This window comes from Varroa destructor, unplaced genomic scaffold (genome assembly GCF_002443255.2).
Source record: "Varroa destructor unplaced genomic scaffold, Vdes_3.0 BEIS01000002.1, whole genome shotgun sequence".
NCBI lineage: Eukaryota > Metazoa > Arthropoda > Arachnida > Mesostigmata > Varroidae > Varroa > Varroa destructor.
Window position 1 is genome coordinate 21,094,738 of NW_019211455.1, and position 23,809 is coordinate 21,118,546.

A 23,809-nucleotide genomic window follows, 5' to 3' on the forward strand; every position below is an offset into this window, starting at 1 on the left:
TATATGATAGAACATAATACGTATCATTTCTAGCCTTTCTAAGTTACAAATCTGTGAATGTCATCCGTTAGGACTATCGTCTGTGTACGTATACAGAACGTAACTGGGAAGCTATGCGGGCCTGTAGGGAATTAACCATTGTCTGACGTCTTCAATGAGAATCCGTCAGGCGACGTTTTCTGTTTTTTGCGCCTAGAAATACTAACCAGAGTTGGCATTGTATGTACGAAATAGAGAAAACCCCTACAAGATTATGTGACTTAACGGATTTTTGTACATGAGGACCAACGTGCTAGTTGTGTAAGTATTCCACAGGAGGTTTGCTAAATCCTTTAAATATATGTAAATGTGACAAAAAAAAATTTTTAAGTTAGCGGTGGTCGGAAGACTCCTGTTGCGCATAGGGGTGTTCAGGCTATGTCACACGATGAGTCAACAGGACAAGGTCGGCCAGTATGGTGCAATGTTACACGGAGGGACGAAAAGCACTTGTACCTCAAGTGTTTTTAACTGTTATCATCTTGGATGAGGCAGTAAGCGAACTATCGCTTGCTGAGTATGCCAAACTCATACAACAGCCTTCCGACTAATATAGCAACAGTCGCTCTGATAAAAATGATTACTATATTTAAATCTCAATGTTGAATACGGTTTTAGTAAGTTAGGCGGTAAGGATAAACTAAAACATAAACGACACTACGATAAATAGCATCCTAAGGAATCGTAAATACCTGAAGGATGAGGCTTATTCGAGCTTCTAACAGGCTATGGCTGGTCATATCGAAATGAAGAATATGTATTGAAGAATGAGTTATATAGACTACTGTTTTCTACATATCTATAGTATGCTGACAAATTTTTAACTTCCCTGAACAATAATTTCCAAGTGAACTTAAATAAGTCACAGCTATTTGTTTGCCTACGAACCGTTTATCCAATGATTGCAAAAATTGTAATTCGTCGACTTCAATCTCTTGTTTTGCCGCACTAATTTCTGTGCTTGAAATACTTGCAAGTAGTATCACGTCGTACGTTATAACTTGCTAAATCACTGATCTAATTCGTTGCTCAGTTGAACTTGATAGCTATCCATGAACACCTGTTCCGCCATTTGTTGGCCACGAGTCAGGTTGTAAACACATCAACTGCTGGTTTGAAAAGTCAACATATTTCTATTGAAAAATAAGTTCGTAGATAATATCGACTCGTAGATCGGTTGAAGTTACACATTCGTTTCCGGACACAACGCTTTTTTAATGTGGCCGTAATAAAAAGAAAAATTCTAAAAATAGAAGGATGATCCTAATGCGATAATCACCAGTTAGTTTTTGATGAAAATAAACGCAAATAGGGCTGCAGCCATATTGCTGCGGGTACAACAACAGCAATTCGACCAAATCTTATCTTGCAGACTGGCTGGTGCACTACACAGCCAAGAATATAATTTGATTTTTGCAGCTCACATGTTTTTCGCAGATGCCCATCATAATTTTGACGATGACGGGCATATATATATATATATATATGTGTGTATATAGCGACGATACTTGTTCCTTAGTGGTGAAGTCTCTGCTGAGCGAGTACCTTCATTTTTTTCGAAACACAATTTCATGATTACGATGTTAAATAAATGACTTCGGCAGCTACACAATTCCCAGGGTCCAGAATGACTATCAGGATATATATATATGTCTATATATATATTTGATGTTCAAGCATACGTGTTTTTCATTTGGTTTACGTGCAGAACGTATTGTGGATAACTTTGTTTGGTCTCGATACATTCGGTTACATCGTTTTCCTGTTCGGACAGATCGGAAGATTTCTCAGTCGGCCGTCTTACATCTATCCGATATATTACGTTTATTAACAAGACAAAATTCAATGAATGGAACAGCGTTCCAGCAATATTCCTCTAAGTAATGGGAAAAATGGTCTGGCGCTAGTAAATGAAAATCAAGTTAGCTCACGATAGTATCTGTCGATATAGTGAAATGGTGCACGTAACAGCGTATTTATAGGAGTACTGTTTTCTAAATACACATATTAATTTCCCAAAGATTATGTGACGTTTCTTTATGATGCTCTAACAGTCCACTATTTTATCGAATATGGTAACGTAATCAGTAAGCCTGTAGCAAATAGAAATTTTTCGTATAATCAGAGGGGTTCGTTCTGGTGCGAAATAGACTCCTACATGTACACGGTGTGAGCTTTAACCCACGGAGCTCATATTCGATCGAGTGATGATTTGACCGATGAAACCAATGCGATCTATTCACGATTCATAGCATCATTTCATTGTATAATATGATTAAGGCACACGGAACATCGACTGCAGTGGTTGGTCCGCCTGCATAATCTGTGAAATATGTGTGTAGTAAAGGATCGATTTGTTCATGTAAGCATATAGAGTAGGTGTCAAAATATTCTTCTAGTTAGAAACAACAGCGGCAGCTCCTCATCTATAGGCGATGACTACGACGGGGACCAGTTGGCAAATATCGGGGCCGCATTCAGTATCCCGCTGACATCATCTCGCCCCCTGCAACGTGATTGTTACTTGTATAGGCCTACATGGCCGCAACAATGGTGTCATTGTCTACTAGCGAAGTCGGTCAATAGAGACAGCCACCACGATGACATACACATATACGCGTTAACGTTTCCGATACTGGACGTAGTTTCTAGCGGCGTGTTGTACGCGTTAGGACGTAGTTGAACCTAGCACGTGGTACGACCACATGACGTATGCACCTAACCTGTAAACGTAGGCTTGTAGTGTGTATGTACGTGACATAACATCGTAGACTGTTCTAGCTCATAATAAGCGAACTGCATGTTTCTAACATGCGAATACTTGCGAGTTAATTACAGATGTGGAATAAAATAATAATTATACAATTCTGCAACACTATAAACCTGTTTGTACACTACTAAAGGAAAACAACATACGGCGTTAGACTTTTGGCAGCTATGCTAAGCAGCGTCGCTACCAGCCTTACCCTCGAATGTTACATGATCGTTAAGCCTGACTGGTACGCGTACCGCTATTGTTGTTCGAATGGTTTGAGTGGAAAAGATGGCCACCGGAAGAGGCACCGAAACGGACAAAGAGGCCGTTTTTCGTCCCGACGAAATCTGTTTGTTTTCTTTTGTCAGCACCAGCTGCTGCAACAGTTAGCGTTCATGGTGCAGGAGCGCCCAACTAATTCAAAAGGCGTCCAAACCAAGCCGTCCTTAGAAAAGGCCAGCTTGATTCGAGAACAAAAACGATATCCTTCTGTCTTCCTTTTCCTCCTGATCCTCTTCAATGCGAGTCGCGTTTATCTGCTTTCGTTGGTTCGACTGTTCTTTGTATTTTTATTCTGTTTCTGCTTCCCACCACTGTTGCCTGGCTTGCAATACAAAACAATCTTAACGTCACTAAGATCCCTCCACCGTATCTAACTTTGCAAAGCCCCTTCCATTGTCCTGGTTTACTGTCGCGCCTACTAACCGCGTTCTTAAACGCTCTTCGCGAGTGGCCATGCAGCTCCGAAGTCTTGGAGCCCCTTTTTCAAGGAATCCGAGCGGGATCTCAAGATTGTTCAGCCCGAATAGTTTACGTACGGGGAAACGCTCTCTCGGCAGACCGAAATTGCACCCACTGGCTCGATACGTCGTTCCTTGACATCGAAAGGATGCTCGGAAGAAGCGGTTCGCTTCAGAAACAGTCTATGAATTTGCTTGTTGTTTTGCAAACCTTTTTCGCTGAATCTTTTTCGGTACGCCGAGCTCTCATTGAACGACACTTTTGACTTAGTGGTCCTGAGGAAACCTCCAAGATTGACTCCACAACATTTAAACTTTAGTACCCGTCATAAGCGAGTCGACAACGATAGCTAAGATTGTACATAACTATAACCCCCTACTCGATGTCTTATAGTATACAAATAGCGGCTCCGCTTGAAGTCGCTCGAGGGCCCACTTGGGTCTTTGAACGAGATCTGCGTTATTCCTTTATGACATGTACAAATTGTATATAGGCTTCTTGTACACCTTTCGGCAGAAGTAAACGCGTAGGCCAAAATTGAAAGCACGCCTGAATGAATAAAAAAAAAACAACCTCTCTGCTGGCGATTACAATTAATGCTACTTATCAAGTAGAAGTTTATGAGAAGATAGATATATAGTTGGCCTCGTCACGGCGAGCACACTTCACCGCTGGATACTTTCGCTCTTTTGAACTCATTATTGCTGGGCGTAAAACGTTAGGGACAACCAAAATAACAACAAACGAGTAGAAAAAACATACATGTGACCCGCAACGATATGTCTTGAAGTGAGCGTTAAACAATCTTAACGTAAAACACATATAGTGAATAATTTTTTTAAAAAACTCGACATTTTCTGCCTGTTAGATGATCAATAAGCAGTCCTACGATATGCTCTAATCAGGATTCACACGGGCACGAATACGATTATTACGTTATGTACGATTTGACCAAAATAGAGAAGGCGATAGGTCCTTCCAAGAACCAAGTACAGCTAAACTAAATATTTGCCAAATTGTGTTCCGATATATTGCGATCAATATTCACTAACAATTCTAGTTGATTCTTTATATATATATATATATATATATATATAGGATATGCGTACCAATTCGGTAGGGTGGGTCTAGCCCGGCGACTGCGCTGCAATAGTGATCAGAAGAAAAACCTATATTTGGCTTCTATGTTACTATGACAAGCTGATAAGTCTAATACGGTGAGAGATCACAGCTGGCTGTGGGTCAAGGTGTCGCGCCTATTCTTAGGGCATGAATAATAATTGAGCAGAGCGCCTGAAACTCAAGATAACATATAGAATCCATATTTATAACAGCAGAACTTTCAGGTACTGTATTATTAAAGTAACATTGATGCAAAGGAATAATTGCTTAGCGAGCTAGCGATCATTTGTTAGGCAAAGGTCAGCTCCAAGTAAAAGATGTTACAACATAACATACCGCCGCTTCGATTTAGCGATTTTTGTTATCTGTCTACAGCGTTGGTTCAAAATGAACCGATCATTATTACATGCGTATTATAAATTATGTAGTAGAAATAGCTTGGTAATCAACAAGAGACGAGACTGAACATAGATACTCGGTGCTACTATATACTATACAGATAATATGTATTTTTAGGTTTACTATATTTTTCAAGTACTCTTCTTAGTATGATCTCGATCATAAAGTGCACTAAAGCTCTCTGTGAACGCCCGAGCTTCCTGCGTTATGTCGTCAGCTAAACGACATATAAGGATAGACCAATTACTTATACCTAGATGTGATTATATACACGCGGATTGGCCACTGCGTACCTTTATGTCACCCTTTTCTTCACGACGTTCGTACGAAATGTCTTGCAGATGGATGCAAAGCGCTACATTTGAACTGGGAATGTTTCTCACTTTTTTGTGACACAAACAAACACTTTAAAAAAATCGCTTATATGTGCTAAAAGTATTGTTCCTTACGATGTTTACTCAATAGAACCACCATCGACTATGATGACAGTTTCAAATCAATCAGTTTCAATTCTTTTAATCCACAAATAACTTCTTTACGGTAAGAATGCGTCAAACTCGTGAAAGAGTCACTCAAATATGCTACATACGAGAAAAAAGAAGGGGTAAATTTTAGGCTGACAGAAGGCCGACGGTGTCAAAAATGCACGGCCTCAAAAGGACTAAAAAGTTCAAAGGTCTTAAAAAGACTAACCGTTGAAATTAGTCTGGACAGCCCAGTCAGGTGATATTTTCATCTCATAAATAGCCCTAAGCGCTATAAGTCTAAGTGTGTATAAGCCTATATCTAGACATATCAAAAAATGGCTTTTAAGGCATTTCAGTGAATTTTCAAGAAACCGAAAGATTTCCTATTGAGGATCTTCTAGCTCATCCCATCAAAGTCCTCTACGAATTCTTCAAACGATATATATTCTACAAACTGGCAATAATGTAGATCATTGATTTCAAGCGAAGGAATTAATTGAAGTTCCCCCAGGAAGGAAAAACTGGACAGTAGCTAATTTTGGCGAAAATTCCGAAACCTACGCATTGGTTTCCGCTACGAAAAATTTGTCCTTTATTACCGAAAGAGCTGGCTTGCTTCTATTGACAAGCTAGGCATCAGCCTGAGAAAATTAAAGCGACAATAAAAGAAAGCATATTGAAGACTCAACCAAGAGTGCACAGGATAAACAATGCAAGATACAGTTCGATAGCAATGGAACGAAGGGATCGATAATGTTTGACCAAATCTGAACAACAGAAGCTATGTATACCGTTTCCGCTCTCCCGAGAGAGAAACTTCGACTCACTGTGTCACCGGCGATCACTGTCTTTTTACCTATTTAAAACGATGGTTCTGTGTTCGATTCTATTTTGTTATGTTCCCATGGTGGTATATGGTCCCCTTGCTTATCGCGTATTGCTCACAAACGATTGACGATAGTATACCAGCGTATTTTTTGTATACGTCTCGTTTACTGCTACGTTCACTGCATTGCTATTTCAAGAATCCTCACTAGCAACTTAAAAAAAAAGCAACGCAAAAACAGAGAAACTTTTTTTTTTCAGTTTCAGCTGGTGTCGCCCACATTTAAGTGCACTGTCTCGGTCAAACGAGTTTACCATATATATTCAAAGCCCAATCGACAAATGGTGGCCATTAGTTGAGAGCCGTGTTGCATTTCGCCCCTACCCCAAGAGGTAACTTTGCCCTGTCACTTTCGGATTTATCAATCTGTGCAGCTTAAATCTTCTTGCCTTTCTGCCCGTTTATTTTAGTGGCCCACATAGCGCCTAACGAGGTGTATCTTCTGTTCAGATACTGCTCTTGAGAATTGAAACTGATGCATCGATTAACGGTGCGTGTGTATGATGATATAAGAATACGTGTTGATGAAGTCATCGGTGACGGGAGAATTAAGCTCGCATATCCGCCGGCCTCTAGCGCTTAGCTATCGGATTGTTACTTGCTACAATAGCTTTCAGGTTACAAAGGCTGCAGCGACACCTAGAACAGTGCATATAGAAAATATCGAGTTTGAGTGAATTTTGAGGTAGTATCGTTTCCATTTTTTACTCACTTTTCAAATCCGAGGTATGCCGAGGACCAGACCCAGGAAAATAAAGGTAACTGAAGAAAAAACACGACGCAGAAAACGCATCGCGTTCGAGAAGGGGTCCACCGATGCGAAAGCAAATATAGAATAGAAATGAAAAAAAGGTATTGACGGAAGAAAAGGAGAAATAAAACGTCCAGAATAAAGAGGATAATGAAACGACAACAATTAAATCAGCAGCAACAGGCCACGGACAAAAAGGCGGCGAGCGAGCGAGCGAGCGAGCAAACCATTTAGCTGGCGCTAGAGCTTTTACTTTCTGACGTTTCTGCCCCCTGGTCCTGACTGGCCAGCAAAGCTCCAGGAGGGACTTGAAGTCGGCTGAATTGTTCTGATCCGACACTAAATAAGCGCAAGGAGCATTAGCAGCAGAAATAGAAGATTCGCTGGGGAACAATGTTGGTTTCTGAGTTTTTGAATGAGATGGCTGAAATTTTTAGTGGGTAGCTCTGCGAAGTCGTTGGGCTATAAAATGGGACGGATATATGCGTATGATTTTGTTGTCTGTCGCAGAGACAAAAAAAAAAGTACAAGGGGCTTGGAAAAAGAATTATGGACGGAGTCTATTAACCACGAACACACATAGACACCTTCTGGTGAGATTAACAAAGTACAGAATTTAGAAATGCCGGCCAGCCTAGCTGGCGTTTCTTTTTGTCATTTCTCTTTTACCGTTTCGACCGGCTAGACATTCTTATGGCTACCATGATTTTGAAACCCGTCTAGGTAAAAACAGACGCCACCCAAGGACGACAGTAACGACAGATATCAATGTTGCGGTTGTGTGAATATTTATTTTATGCGGGAACGATTGTCACTGCTGTTACTTTAGACATTATATGACGTGCATGGTAATAATATGATTCGAATTTTTAAGTAACTACCTCACGGCAAAAAGCAGGATACAGACATTAGCATTATAGAAAGGTCGCTTATCTCCAGAAGCGTTACGATTACTACAGATAGTCTCGTTTAACATTTGAATTCGCGGTGTGTGTATGTTTCAACAGAGATATGATGAAGAACCATTTCCTCCAATATATCTACTACCTTACCTAAAACGAACCGAAACTTCACGTAGTATTGAAAGTACTTAAATGTACTCGATTTTCTCGCTGTCTGTGTATTGTACGTACGCGAGTGTATACCTTTACAAGGAACTTGCTAGGCAGGCGCGACAGCTAAGATCATTCTATACGTAGTAGCGAATCACTGTTGTTTGCTAGGGCAAACGATTCATATTCCGGAGGAGACAATGGGTGTATAGCTCTTGTTTTTTAAGTCAAGCGGTAATGTGAACATATGTATTTTGTCACATCGTCAACCGTTTGGCAGCTTCGATGCACACATTGGTCATACAGTTGAAGATTAAGCACCGCGAAAGCTTTCCCATAGATAGACGATTTTAACATTTACTGATATGGGAATATGCGCAAAGTGCACTCTCATACAGGTTCAGATGGGGCTTTTCATTATTGGTTTACAAATCACGCTTGCGCGGCAGTACCGGAACTGGCGGCAGCGGCCGCAGCACCCCTTATGCAAATCGTGAACGTAAGGGTAAACGTATTTCATGGTCCCGGAAAGGAAACCGACACATTTGTTCTGGGCGGGGTATGTTCCTCCCAGCCGGCTGAAGACTGCCGCCTCAGCCAGTTTCTTGCTGCCTGAGACGTCACCGGACCCACTTCGATTGACTGCGCATTATCAAACCTTTTGCTAAGTAGGGAGCGAAGTGAGAAGTGGAATATTAGCAGTTAATTACAAAACTCCTCAGAAACGAAGGCGTCGACAACGAACAAACCTTACTGAACCAAAGGATTTCCTTGTGATGAATGATGTGACTTAACCCTAACCGGATTTCGCACCACAGGTTTGCCTTGACTGTCTCTTGCCCCCTGTCGTACCGTGAACAGAGTACCATTCATTGAAGCTCGGTACCTCGTTGGCCCTCTGTTTGAGAGGCTCGGCTGCTGGCGAAGCTCGAGACTACTAGGTCAGATACTTTCGCGAGGTCGCGTATGATGGCCTTGTTCTGCTCAGACCCCATCTAATTTGTAGATGGCGGAGAACGAAACTTGCGACGAAGCAAGCGATTACAGCAGAAAACTTTTTCAGTATATGCGTCTGCAGCGCGCACCACGTCCGACAACGACGAAACAGCTTACTGGACGAGTACTGCTCATACGATGCGGAAGGAAGTTATGGAAGAGTATTTTCCATGCCATTTGCGCAAGAAAGGCGGTTCGCGTATACATGTGAATCTGAAAGAGACGGGAGAACTTTAGTTCGTCAAAACGATAACGTTGCTGCTGTCACGTTGCCGTCAACAGAGGGCAAACAGGAATGCCAACTGCGGCTATTCAAACATGTCTTGTCTTTAGTGTATCATTATCCCGTTACGTTGGTTAGGCAGTGCATTTTCCAAACAGCCTATACCGGCAAGACAGCAGACATCCTCACTCAAACCAAGCTTAAGCACTTCAGACAACAAGTTCACATAAGCAGTCTCTTGATCAAGCGGCTCGACATGTTGAAGTTTGCAAATGGTAAATTGCATAAACTTTCGGTGTCTATATTCACTCACATATGAGATATTTATGCCTACTAACATAAGTAAAAAAAATAGGTGACGTTCTCTCAACATGGCCGTCGTTACCGCTGAATTCACGGCATAAAAAACTCTAGGTTTATAGTGGTTCTCACCGGAAATGGATTACTTATGTGGGCTGAAAACTGAAAGGCATAACAACTACCTTGATGTTTCACATATTTAAAGACGCCAAGACCTAAATAAACGGTAGAAATTTACGATGACGTTGGGAGGCTCGGTATTACTACGCTTGGTTGGACAAGCCTCCTCCACGCTTGTTGGTCAAAAATGGGCCTTTATACTATCTCTTTTCAATGACTACATGACCGCATTACGGCGCTTTGGTTCTGCTGCTCACACAGTGAATACATCAGGCGTAAAAAATAAGTATTCATAAGAAAAAAAAGAGACTAAATGAACAATCTACCCGTCAGTCAGTCAGTTAGCATGTAAACATTCGACAGGTCTTCGCTAGAAAAGCAACCAATTTTTGGATTGGATTCTTTTTTTACGGCATAGACTCTCTTTAACATATAGGATTCTGCAATACACAAAAAACCGGCATATTACAATGTACAGCCAGATAACCACTTAGATATGATCAGTGCGTACAGGAAGTATCTATGCATTTACAGGAATCATAGCTTTAAGTGAATATAGAAAAGATACACCACTATTTTTTCAGGACCAGCTGTATCCCGCGAAACACCAGATACCACAACGAAGGTGGCAGCAGACGCGTATCTCTTCAAGTACATAGCTATGGTAACAGACATTTCACCACGCCGATCTGAATCTTTGCATTGGCAAAAAGATTACTAAGCATCAATAATCAGAAAGATACAGAAATGAAGGATAACAACTAATTGTGTGGTTCTATCATAGGTTCTCAGCTAGGTCCACCAAGATCCACTCCTGTTAGACTCATAATGGGACAAGTCTTTGATGCTATACCTAGAAATAGGTGAGTCCGAGGACTTGATAAGTAGTTAGTAATGCTAGACACATACGCAAAAGAAAAACAGATCAACAAAGCAACATGTTGTATTGCCACTTGTTACAGTGGTCGCTATTGCAACTGTGGTTATCATTGGCAGAGAAAGTAAAATGCTAACTGTTGTCGTTGTAATCTGACTGGTTGTGCCCACGTCCTAAATCCGTCCTTAGTTTAGTTGTTCAGTATCCGCTATTGAGTAGGATAGATAACCAAGCGGCAGATGGGTACGAACCAAGCGACAAGCCCTACCGGGTCGGCCATGCAGAAACGTTTGGTGCGTACTAACTGTGCTTTCTTCTATAAGGTCGATTATTGACATGCACTATATTCTATATCTTTGGTTGTTACTTTACCAATCTACAGCGTCTACAGGGACAAAACGACCCACTCGACAATCAGAAGATGTTCCGTTCAGATGGGCTCTCTACGCTCGCCAGGCGCACGTGGAAGCCCGGGCACGTAAGTGCGAATCGACGGCGAGGCGTGTTGCAGTGTGAGTCCTCTTGGTTCTTGGCGTTTGTCTGCTCGTTCGTCCGCGAAAGAGAGAAACAGGCGCCTCTTCTTCAGTCTTTTGGGTTATTTTCGCAATTGGCGATTTTCGCTTGACCAGACGGAGTATTGATTTGTGCGCAACGTAAGATCCAGCTAACGGCAAGCAAGATAAACAGGCGAATAAGGTGACAAGGGGCCACTTCAGCCACCTTCCTTCACGTGTTTCTTACAGCTGGTAGAAGGAAGGTCTCAAGAAGCAGCAGCGATGGCGGTAGTAACGGCTGTACTGTTCACAACAGCAGCTAAAGAAGAAGCAGCAAAAGAAGAGGACGGGCGGAGAGGGCGACATGGTTATTGGAAAAGGTCGCTGCTGGGCCCACTTTAGCGTCCGCACTTCGTTCCCTCGTCCTGCCGTAATACTGGCGGGAATGCATGCAAGGGTGGAGGGGTCAACGCAGAACCGCTGGAGGCATAAGGACCATCACCGCCAAACGAAGGCGCAATCTCAGCAACTGAGTGAATGAACGAATTAGCCAGTTTGCCCAAAACAAACCAATGCTGACACTAAGATACCGGTTTGTCCCATAACTGCCACTGGAGCTGCTTGCCTGAAGAGGAGCGAATAAACCTTGTTTCCATATAGGATTAAGACACTCTGCCGCAAACCTAACAAAGTAACCTGCGTCAGCTAGCAGAGCTGCTGAACAATGCAATGTGGTTACGGGCCACACTGGCCTAGTTGTAGGCCGATCCGTCGTTTAGCAAAATATGCTGGTAATCTAAGACGTTCCTTGCGTGACGACGCTACTCATTCTTTTTACGCACGATTCTAACTCATTTGAGGCTCCCTCTCCATTGGGAGGGTGATAGGTTATGGCTATGTATTGGTGGCGAGCTACTAGTCATTAGTCATCTCGCACTATCCAAATTTATATGCGGAATTCTGTCGTTCTCTGTGCGATGAATTTGGCAAAATGAAGAGATAAGCGAGCGATACGAAAATTTCTTGAAGGACATTCTAACTCGTTATTCTAGACCATTTTCATACCTATGTGCGAGATATTGCTATGTCTATGCACTGTACAAGTGTAAAAAAATACGATAGCAAATTACGTACGACCCTCAAGTCTGTTAGGTCGGAGTGATACAATTTCTCTTTAGTGAAATACTAACCATTTTTGTGCTTTTGTTTGCTAGGAACAACACTCATAATAGCAGTCTGCCTTTTTTTTACTACATTTTTAGAACGTAAACTGGTCATGCCTTCGTTTTCCTCCCTTTTCTGAAGGGCGCGCGTTTCGCTAGGTGAAAAATGTAAAGCCGAAAGCTGCAGATTGTATGTAGAGGAAGAAAAGCTCTAAGATCATTTGCTTCGACCTCTTCTTGTCCATATCTATATTAACCATCTGTGTTATGCAAAGACATATCCAAATCAAGCGAACAAGATACTGACAGAACATGTTCCGAGGAAACATTGAATTTTGGTTAGCTTTTGCGTCCAGTTGCAATCATTTTTCGAACACATCTAATCGTTCGTGCCTTCGATAGATAGGAAGATCCGTTGAAGACCGAGTCACGGTGAAGCATGAAACGAGTACAACCGTACGTTCGTACTTGTATACTTTTGCGCCGCCAGGGTCGAATGCGCCAGCCGATGGAAGTTTCCCTTCCACCAAATAACGACTCTGGCATCACAGAAAGGCGATCCAGCCAATTCTAAGCCTTCGAGCTGAGGCAATTTATTGAGGTTTCAACTCTCTTTAATGGTGTTGTTATTATTATTATCGTTACAGGGCAAACTGTAATAGAACAGGTCGCTTGTAATTTGTTTGGAACTCGCTGTCACTTTACTACGTATATACTGCATAGATCTCATTGATGAAAATATCATATTTAAGTCTAGAAAATAATACGCTTGAGCAAGATTTGTACGGCTCATGTGTTAAATAGTATTCATGTAGAGTGGTGTTACAATCGGCAAGAGAAGTGTGAGGGTTTTCAAATCGATTTTAGCGTCATGGAGCTTCTACCATGTATATCACAGACATAAACACGGAACATTCTAATGTAACATTATTTTGATCGAAAGTACGTCTCTTCTGCATCAGATAGCTATAGCCTGCTAACAACTGCAGACACGATCGTTGCGTGTTGTCGGCTAAGCAATCCAGTAATTGTGCCACTTCCCTTGTCGATAGGGCCTATGTGGCACGTCATAGTATGTGCTCAGGTTGAAAAATAGATTTCCCCTGACCTATTACCGTTTAAATCATCATCGGCTCGTTGACCGGGGTCAGGTGTGCTTATAGAAGCGCTTCTGTACGTTCAAGATCTAGCCCTTTATCGATTCCTGAAACAGTCGGCTATGATAAGCAGTCTTAAACCTTACCAATTAATGTTGAGGTCGTTTAGTGCCTGAGACTTTCGAGGTCTCTTGATTGGATATCAATCGGAATAATTTTTCGCTATGTAGGTACAATGCTCGACTCAATGATGCGGAATGAGACCATTGTTTGTAAAAGGCCCTAGTAGCATTTATTCCGACAACACTGACAGGGGAAAAATGATATCGATAGCGATATCAACAACGATGCAACACGAAGCATATAATCCTTTTGGTGCGCAGAGGTAATTGATCAAACAGAAAACACAACCATGTCCGACTATATAGAAACCATGCTTAGTAAATAAAGCCAGCAAAAACCTAGAACGGCTATACGCTAAGGTACCTAGTGATGGAAAACGTAAATGGGGAAAATTGGACTAGTTAGATGTGCGTTTTTAAATCCTCGAAAAATTTCGTAAGCAACGAAACAGTATGCGAAGTTCGATGCAGCTAAACACCTCAGGAGTTCTATATGTGCAGGTATATGGTCATAACAATAAGGGTTGCTTTATTAACGCTATTTACTAACGAAATGATATACAATAAAAACCTCTGATGACGATTCTCTAAGACTTTTAGCTTCCCGATAAAACATATACGTATCACGGTTTATTGAGTTGAGCAGGAGTATTTACCGTCAGATCATATCATTAACTGATATGCGAGGTTCTTCATATAGAATATGTATAGGCGCCGTTCTCTTCATCGAGTTTTCAAAGTTTGGAAGTTTATGAAAAGTCAATTGTCTACGACCAAAAATATGACTCGAAGTCGTGCCTGTATTGTAACTTTAACCTAAAGCGGACCATGCTCCAAAACACTTCTGTCCGATGAGTAGTAACTTTCCAAAGCACAAAAAGAAACAAATCACAGTTGTCTATTTAGCGCTTGTTAAGCAAAAATTATGTAGTTTTCCCTCCGCTCGTTTACGCAAAGGATTTTTCCCATTACATCTGTATGTATAAATCTACTCAAAACTGCGACAGCAGAAGATTGCTATCGTAGCAATATTTGGCCACAGGTACTTTCTACTGATGACACCAGTTCTCTTAGATCAGAAGCGCCAGGAGAGTATTTCCGCAAGCAGTTTTAATCCGAACAAAGTACAGAAATTCCTGTTTTATTTTACTGTTCAGTAGTTTCTTAGCGGAAGATAGAGAGCAGTTTGCCGCTAAATTGGCAAATGAGCATGCCGGATTGTCTATAATTCATGGCCATGTGGAAAGTACCGCCTTAAATATCGAGGAGAAGAGATGGCCTACGTTTGTCGGGACTTGTAGAAGGATCGCAGGCGAAAGGGGACAAGAGCACTTATTCTCAAGAAAGATTTATTTATAATATATGGCTGCAAAAAACACGGTTTATTTATCACTTTTAAGATGATTTCAGCTCTAACGATTGCAAGCGGTGCAGTTGTTCCGAAGGAGCAGTCGTCAGTCACATGTAATGACTATCGGAATATGTATATGGAACTATATGGGCAATATAGCAGTTCGAATACAGTTCCATAGCTCCCGTAAAACCAGGTGAATAGCACACGACGAAACTTAAATATTATCAACGTGAACTTCTGTAACTTGGAGAAAAAAAACTTTCTTATCTTTTGGAGACTCAATGATTATATTTTAAAGTGTATAGCCAGGAAATTGTCGATATTTGGCTGAGCTCGGTCGCAGCGGTTAAAGAGTCACATACTCTTACCTCCTTTAGAGCGACTGAGTCATCCCCTCTATTGGGGTGAAATTCGCGCTAGTAGAGAGACTGTTTACATAGATATCGTTGCAGGTGGTACGGTAATTTATGCATTACCGTATATAACGATTTCTATACGGTATTTATAGACAATACTGTAGCATTTATATTTCAACATAATAACATACAACTGATCAACAGAAATTTAACTTCAATCAGTTTCCGTCATCACATGACTACACCACCTTCTGATCGCATTTTATTTTCTCCCCTTTAAATAAAGCGTATTTCGATTGTTTTCTTAGGGAAAATTTCATAGATGCAATGTAATATAAGTATACAGACCGGCAAACGTATAAATCTTATGAGGTTCACTTCTTTATTTACTTGTATGGGGTCACTTAACAAACAGAGGCTTTGGCTTAATGAGATGGTTGTCGGTGTAAATCCAGCGTGCGTCGATTCTTGGTCTATAGTGTGGCGGCTGTCATCGTGTCCCTATCGTGGCTAGTCTAAGGACGAGCTTCCCGTTGACACGACTCGCTCACCTTGTAGTTGATGGCAGTGCATAGGCAGTTGTTGTTTTACCACTGACTGGCAGTGGAAGAAGCATGTATAGGAATTCCATTAAGTAGGATATAGGTGCAAATAAGATCCTTACAGACCCTGTATACTTCACCTGTATACTAAGCGCGAGGTATTACGACGAAACGGTACATTCCTAAAACATATCCATCGTTTCAAATTAGTGTATATACTCTTTGTTTACCTAATTTCGTTGTGCGTTTCGTAGAATTTTAGAACACTGGGGTTGCTTAAACAGGCTCATTGACATGTATATGCAAAAAAACGGATCTTCGTGTTGACCATCTACTTTATATACATATGTGCTTTCGTTCCTCTCTGTGTATTTACTGTGCTGATAAGAGCGCAATTTCAAATAATAATTTTCATAAAGGATACTTGTTTTACGCCAAATCACTTGTCCTATTTTACAATTGATAGTCCAACCAATCATAGGACCAACCAACCGACCGACCGCCTCCTAAACGACCATCTGAAGGCGTCCGATACTTTCTGCCCGATACTTGTAATAGCTGTTAAAAGCTGAAAATAAAAAAAATACTACGTATTTTTTATTACGACTTTACTACATATTATCATTATATACCATAGATATAATTTTATGTAGAGCAAGTTTTCAATTGGTCTTGACCATTATCTTGAACAACTTTGTTGTTAAAGATAATGGTCCTCTATGTCAATGTACTGTTGCAAGTAGGCATTCCTAGACTGCAACATAATAGTAAAACACGGCAAACCAGTTAAAAATCGATTATATTATCTGTAACAAAAGAAGTTCAGCAGAATATGAAAAAAGGAGAAGCCTTCCCTGCCTTGGATCTGATCTGAGCAATTGACTCTGACTATTTCGAAACTCTGAACATCGCCAATAAGTTGATATTATAGCAGTTAAATATTACGTTAATATAACAACAAGTAAGTAATTTCGAGGGCTTCGTACAGGGACCGCATCATGGTGTCAGAAATTCTATTTTGAAACTTCGTCATCGTTTCCTATCATCTCGAAATACCTAGCTGCTTGTAAGTCTCTTCCTGTGTTAGCTACTATGGAGCGATGAATACCAGAAGAAGGCATATGCTTTAGATCGTCAACAAAATGTTTAAATTAGATTAAATAGAGAAGGCGACATAGCCCATTATGTATTATCCATTATGTATGTACGATCTTATTCTAAGTGAAACTATGCCGCACGGAGATCCAAATTTCGTAGTGTCCAAAGATCTTTGAAGGCCTCCCACATATTTTGACCAACGAATATCGAAAATCTATGGTACAAAAGCCAAATGTTAACTCGATTCAATTCTAACTGGGTTTTTGTGAAACCAGCCGCTTCTCAAAGGATATGCATACGTGAGATCCGTGTTATGAAAGGCTAGTTCATTTATTACAGGATACACAGCTTGATGGCAGCTGTGTCATTGGCACAAAACACTTTCAAACTCGCCAGAACACAGCCCCAACATATATATCCTCAGGCATATCTACACGTGTTCTAGTAAACGCAAAAAAAAAAATACATATTTGTATGCACGCATCGCTCTCAAAAAATACGCAGCATCCGGATGCGTATTAAATCACTTCCAAAATCTTGATAGATCTTTTTTTTGCGATAACACGGCAAATTGTACTGGTAGCGTATGTCATTCTTACCATCGGCATCATCACCATCGCGTTTCGTCCCCATACATGAATCTTCTCGCTGTTATCGACTATTGGCCAATCGAAGCATTATCACACATCAACTTATTCCCTCGCTTTTTTTATCCATGTTATTTTCCCGGCTAAGGGAAATATTCAGTCACACAATTGTTTACCATCGTCATCGGCACAATCACCAATACAGTTGCCACAATCACCGTTACAAGGCTTTGCCTTTTTCTCGCATATTCATTGTGTTTGACGTACGATTTCGTTCCCGTTTCATCTAGCCCTTTTCGCCACTATCGCTGCCGCAATTGCTTCTGCATTCGCCCCTGCCCCCGTCGAAAATGTTCATAGTAATAATGGTTTGTCTCGTTGCAACATGCTAGGGGTAAATATCTGCATAAGTACTCCGATAACGCGTACTGATAGTATAACGGTGCTCGTTGTAGTTATAGTACACTACGGCTATCCCGATGTGAGTAGGAGAACGGCTGCTGATAGTAGATAACTCAAAAAAAAAAAAAGGAAAATTCGGGGGGACGGGAAGAAGTCAGGTGACTTAGAATACCGAATACACTCCAAATATTTCCAGTGTTGAGAAACGGCTGCAGAAAAGAAACAATAGAAGCGGCTGGGCTGTCAATACTGCGAACATCGGCACACTGTAACATCACGGAAAAGAAGCAGGAGAAGGAACACGAATAAGAATAAAGGCATCAACGTCTCTACGAACTAGCCGTCACCACCGCTGTCGTCGTAGGGAAAGAAGCAGCCACGAGCCTATAAGAGTTACAGCGTGCAAAACGATTGCCAACTAGAATCCTTTGGCTACTCTTACTTACTGTTGTCGAGGGAGGAGTAGGAGAGGATAGCCATTCTTTTCTCACCAGTGCGTTGCAGAGTATAGACATGCTGCTATCTAGTCTTTTAGCTGCCGGAATGTTTAATCCCTGCATGCTCTTCATCGTCTTTTAAAAGGAACGCGTGAGGTACATCAATATCAACGACAACGGCACCGGACGCAAAAGGAGAACTCGTACGAACAACAACTAGAATGATACAACTGCTTTTGATGAAAAAAATAGCATCTATGCAACCAATAATGAATAGTCGAATGCCGCCTAACGTGGCTGACATTTCCGACTGCGATTGCTTTGGGTTCATAACAGATGATGTCCATCGCTGAGTTCGCAGAAGAATACCCCAAATCTTGCCTTTGAAATGAGCTGGCGGGCGTACAATGTTGCAATACGAAAGCCGTGATTCCCACAAGCGAAACTCAAAGAAGACCTCGGAGGGGAAAAGGCTAGTTGGAAAGTCGGCGTTGTGAAGAAAAAAACTCAGATAGAGAGAGCGGGTCACTAGACACGGCAAAAGGAAATTTGTGACTTACTCACCAGTTAGTGGAACGATCCCAAGGGGTGACCTTTTTGTCACATCTACTGCTAGATGAAACGTGATCTTTGCGTTTTCGCACGTAGATACGCATAAAGTATCTAATATAATAACAGTATATACACACTATACGGTATTCGGTGCTTTTTAACGTGAAAAAAGTAATGCCGAAATCTTTGTAACCTATAATGCGTTTGGAATTATCACAGTTATCTATAAGGGATGTATGTTGAGCCTATACTGTATTGAATGTTGAAACACAAAAATGAGAGACACAGTGTGTATTTTTTATGCTTCGTTTGTCATTGGTATGCTCTTCTACTTCCATAAGATATGTTAAGATGGCTCTTTATTGGTTAATACTCGCCTGCATTACCCTTTTCCTTTACCAGCTTTCTGTCCGACCGTCATCTGTGGATGTTCAAAAACGAAAAGCTTTGTCTTTTAGCGAACAACCTGTTATAGGAAAAACTACACTCTAAGGAGTTTTATATCCTTTTCTTTCTTAACGCTGTTTTTTGGTAGCCTGAGAGGCACAAACTGAGCTATCGACATGAACATCTTCACTTTCGTTTCAGGCTGCTGTAAGGAAGTAATGGAGGGAAATCGAACTCTATTCGATGGCCTTTTGAAATAATGACTCGTTTCGCTGTCCGGTTTACTTTTGAAACGGCAGCATTTTGGGTTCCGAAAGAAATTCAGATATTGACATCTCACGAGTGGAAGATAACTAAAGAAGTTACAAATGGAAGAAGTGAAACACCGGCAGGATATACGACCAAGACATGAATATTCGCCTGATAAAACAATAAAACATAAAAAAGAGACAAGTTCTCAGCAATTGAAAAAGAGATAGAAAACACACTTTGATTCCACTTTAGAGATACTTTTTTTGAGCTGTTGACCATCAGATTCCTATAGGAGAATTACTTCGATGCTTACAGAATGGTATCGTAGCTGCAGTCCATCTTTACTGTCTATACTGTATATATATATATATATATAATAGTTTTTGCGGGTCTATTTTTCATAAGCGTAATTCCTTTGTGAGTACGTCAGCTTTGACGGATGGAAATATAAACCTAGCAACGTTTCGGATTGTCATACAACTCTGATGATGGATTATGGGTTGAGCGCCAGCCAAGCGCGCCAGTCAATAACATAGCATGCGGAAAATTTGCCGTTGAAAAAACCTTCTGGGTCCAATAGAACCCGACACGTCCTGGCGTATCCATGCGAACAAGTTTGCAGCGTTCCACGACCCAAACCTATCGCTGGGTATGCTGCAGGTAACAGCGCGCCGTTCGGTGCTTGTGACCTTTTTGTCTTATATAATAAAGATTAAGTAGGATTTTGAATCATGCTAGTTGCTAGACATCACCAAGTTAAAGACGGAATAGTTTTTAGGTGCGGACAGTTGACAGGCGGAACAATTGATCAGCGTATTCAAAATATATTTGTAGAAATTTACAAAAACGTCTGAGGATAGCATTTTATTACTAAGAAAAATCCCAATTACAATAGTACCCATGAGCTAATGATTATTATCGCTCGCTGTTGATTACTAATATGCAGTGTAAACTGAATATCTTCTACAAAAGTTAAATCGAAAAAATTGACCAGTGGTTGCTGAGCTTACAGACTAGACGTAGATCAACGTATCGTTCCAGCAAGATCCCTCTTTTACTTTGTCGATAAGGGCCTTGGGAAAGTTCACGCCTTCTTCCCATCTTTTTCTCTAAAAAGGACGTTATACTACCTACACAAGCCCGGTTTTGAAGAAGGCTATCTGTGTAAGGGCAAGCTGGCATTGGTCGTCACACGTTCGAGCTTGAACATTGAACGAAGGCCAACATATATGACTGTTTGGTTTCTAATTCCACAACTGAAATCTAGCAGAAAGATTGCTCGCCGGAAAATTCACTGCCACTGGCGAGAAGACTACAGCACTAGCAGCGTTCGACATGCTACAACAATAGATGTCCTTGGTGAACACCCGTTTCCCCAGCTTTCCCAGTAGACTTATATCATCACGCTCGGTCGTTCTAGGCCAATGGAAACCAAATGGAGGACGAACATAGCTAGAAGCAGTAACCCATCAAAGCTTTCATACGATCTCTGCATGTCTTAAACTAGCACCGCTTTAGACTCAGGAACAGCCCCAACGACCGTGGTCGGTGTGCAGTTTCGTAGTCCCGCAATCTGCGCAGTGTCGCAAGCGCGGCCCGTCTTTCCTTGTGCTCGTTGTTTATTCTGCGGCTCAATTGTGCCTATACGTATAAGTAGGCACGGTAATGTTGTAGCTGTTGCTAAGGGCAACGCTAGACGAAGCCTGCTTAGAGATCTGCAAATTCATTGCTTTTGATGATGTTACGAATAAATAAGATGTCGTTAGGAATTAGCTTTGAGATGGCGGGTTAGAGTTTGTTTGGGAAGACGATTTTTCGACTGCGCCAACAAGTTCCAAGCGCCTGAACTCACGATAGTCTGAGAGCTGGTTTATGGTAAAAGAACAACCTGTTATCAAAACGCTACGCAGAGACCCTTCACCTGAACGCATAGAAATTTACGTGAATTCAAAGTTGTATTTGTTGTTGACAATTCAACTTAACTTAGGCGACATTCATATTTGATGGCTTTTAGATTTGCTATGCATAACTTCTAATAGTAATTATGTGCCCAACTGCACACAAAAGTCGTACCAACGTATCTTAATAAAATCGATTTTAGATTAAATCTGTTACGAGAACAGCTAATACTACCACCTAGCACTGGTCGTTATGGTGACACGCTACGAATTCATTAGATGATCGGAGCTCGATATAATTCGATGAAGCACGACATCGGTTTCTGCTGAACTTCGAACAAAACCTATTCAATGAATGGATTCTTAAAATGAAAACTGGGAGATCGGAGCTACTGGCAAGAAGCCATTGACCGGTGTGACAACCTCTCTTCAACCTTTGTGAGTCTCTGTAGAAAATCAAGGAATACTACCGTTTTTACAGTCTAGGATATATTCTACATTGTTTCAATATGGAAGCCATCACACGCTTTTAACTTCAAATTACCGTTAAATGAATCCGTCGAATAGACTTTGCTTCGTGACAGGACATGAACACCTATTCAGTATCACAAAGCAATCATCATTGTTCCATGACCTGACGATTATATAAAAGCATGCAGAATTTCTACTGACTACTGCAAAGCTTGTAGACTACAACGGATCACGCTAGAAGGTTGTTTCGTACATGGCAGCGTGTTTCCTTTCAAAAGGACCTTCCCAGCAGGAAGGTCCTTTCAATTGTTTCAAACTTGGTTGACCGTTACGGTGAGCAAAACCTAATAATTCGCTTTACCAACAAAGCTGCTAATACCAGACGGCATCGACTTACATATGCTGAACCAGATTACAACCAGACATCCTTTTAAAAAAATCGATTCACTCTAAATACCAAAAGTGACTAATATTAAATACTGTATAACTATATTGTATTTAATAGTAAAGAAACTATGGTCTCTTCGCTTCGGTATGCCTTGAATAACCATAGTCCATTTTGCAGTGGGGAAATCAATAGATAACACTTTTTTATCTTTCTTTTCCTTTATTCCGTTTATTTATCTACTTGTACAACACCTATGTACCACAATGCATACGGTGATTCTGGAGCCGGTCTTTCTTTTGATGTCTATTTTTATTACACCTTAGTCTTATTGCTTAAGCCACGTATTTTTGTGCCTTCTGGAGTGGAACTGGATTGGCCTTGTGGTAACTGATTTCCTTACGCACATTGTTGTTTGCTTGGATAGCGTTGACTTGAGGTGTCACAAAAGTGGAACTAAAATAAGAGCAAAAAATACCCGGTACGCCATCGTTTTGTGCCGCAGGAAACAGTTAGATCTAGTTATGGAATCAAGGACGACATATCCATGACCTCGTTCCTAGGCTTGTGCCTGTGTCTTTTGTTGGTTTCATGTCTCCGTGAGGCCCAGACGCTGAAATTCAGGCTTCTTTGCTCAATCTTCTTTCTTTAACTTACCCTCGAGCAGGCCCTAAGAACGCCGCCCAGGCCAAACCTATGCGAATCAAGGGATCTCTGCGTAGATCCCTTCGGTCGAGTATATTGATTGCGCTTATAATGAATGGATATTATTAGCTGGTAACATACCACTACCCTTCAGGCCTATGCGTTCCTAAGAAAAGGGGGCACATTTTCTGGGCCGGTTAAAATACGCAGGTAATCTTATAAGCCCTTTACGTTCAATTTAGTTCAGGACAGTAAATTAAAGCCATCCTGGATTGTACTTATCCCACCTTAGTCCAATTATGCTTGTAAATATTATTGCTGTGAATGTCTTCATCGGCACTGTTTGGTACTACTGTGCTCCGCGCGTCGGTTAAGGGTCCTTACCTGATTGGTTGGGTTAAAGCTTTTGTTTGAATTTACGCACTCAAGGGAGACATTACTGCTAATCAATGGTGTACGACTACGCTTTTCTAAATGCAGAGCAAAAATTGAAGAAGCTGTTCGAGAAAGAACCCTTCGATTGGGCTTATTACATGGTTTGGGATGGTTTCTTGGCATACGAGCTCGTTGGTACCTATCTACCTTCCTTTTGGCCTGAGTGTCGTAGCATAGGTGAAACTTCCGCCGTAAGAGGCAGAACGAGCTAGAATAAGGACGAATGGAAAGGAATACGGGCGCACATTGAATAGATACAAATTCAAATGATTAGATAGAGCAAACAATAGCTTAAGGATACATACGGCTTACGAGAGCAACAAATAATTTAAAAAAGGCGACGTTGTCACTGATAGCAAACACAGAAATTTTGGGGATTCAAATTGAATATGAACACTTGTAGT

The 23,809-nt window shown here is 41.1% G+C and overlaps 2 long non-coding RNA genes across 20 annotated transcripts in view; one reads left to right on the forward strand and one right to left on the reverse strand.

Annotated features, from left to right (window-relative positions):
* Nucleotides 1-18,464, reverse strand: part of LOC111244931 (uncharacterized) — a 62,007-nt gene extending 43,543 nt beyond the window's left edge. For 3 of the 19 annotated variants that reach the window (XR_015321231.1, XR_015321230.1, XR_015321224.1), the window contains exon 1: nt 17,554-18,449. This is a non-coding gene — a long non-coding RNA (uncharacterized LOC111244931). Of the gene's footprint in view, nt 1-15,671; nt 16,425-17,553 lie in introns of those variants that run through there. The other 16 variants (XR_015321218.1, XR_015321217.1, XR_015321216.1 and 13 more) reach the window with 12 other exon arrangements.
* The window catches only part of LOC147757500 (uncharacterized), a 155,852-nt gene that overhangs the window by 113,513 nt on the left and 18,530 nt on the right, over nt 1-23,809 (forward strand). The gene's annotated exons all lie outside the window — the stretch shown is intronic.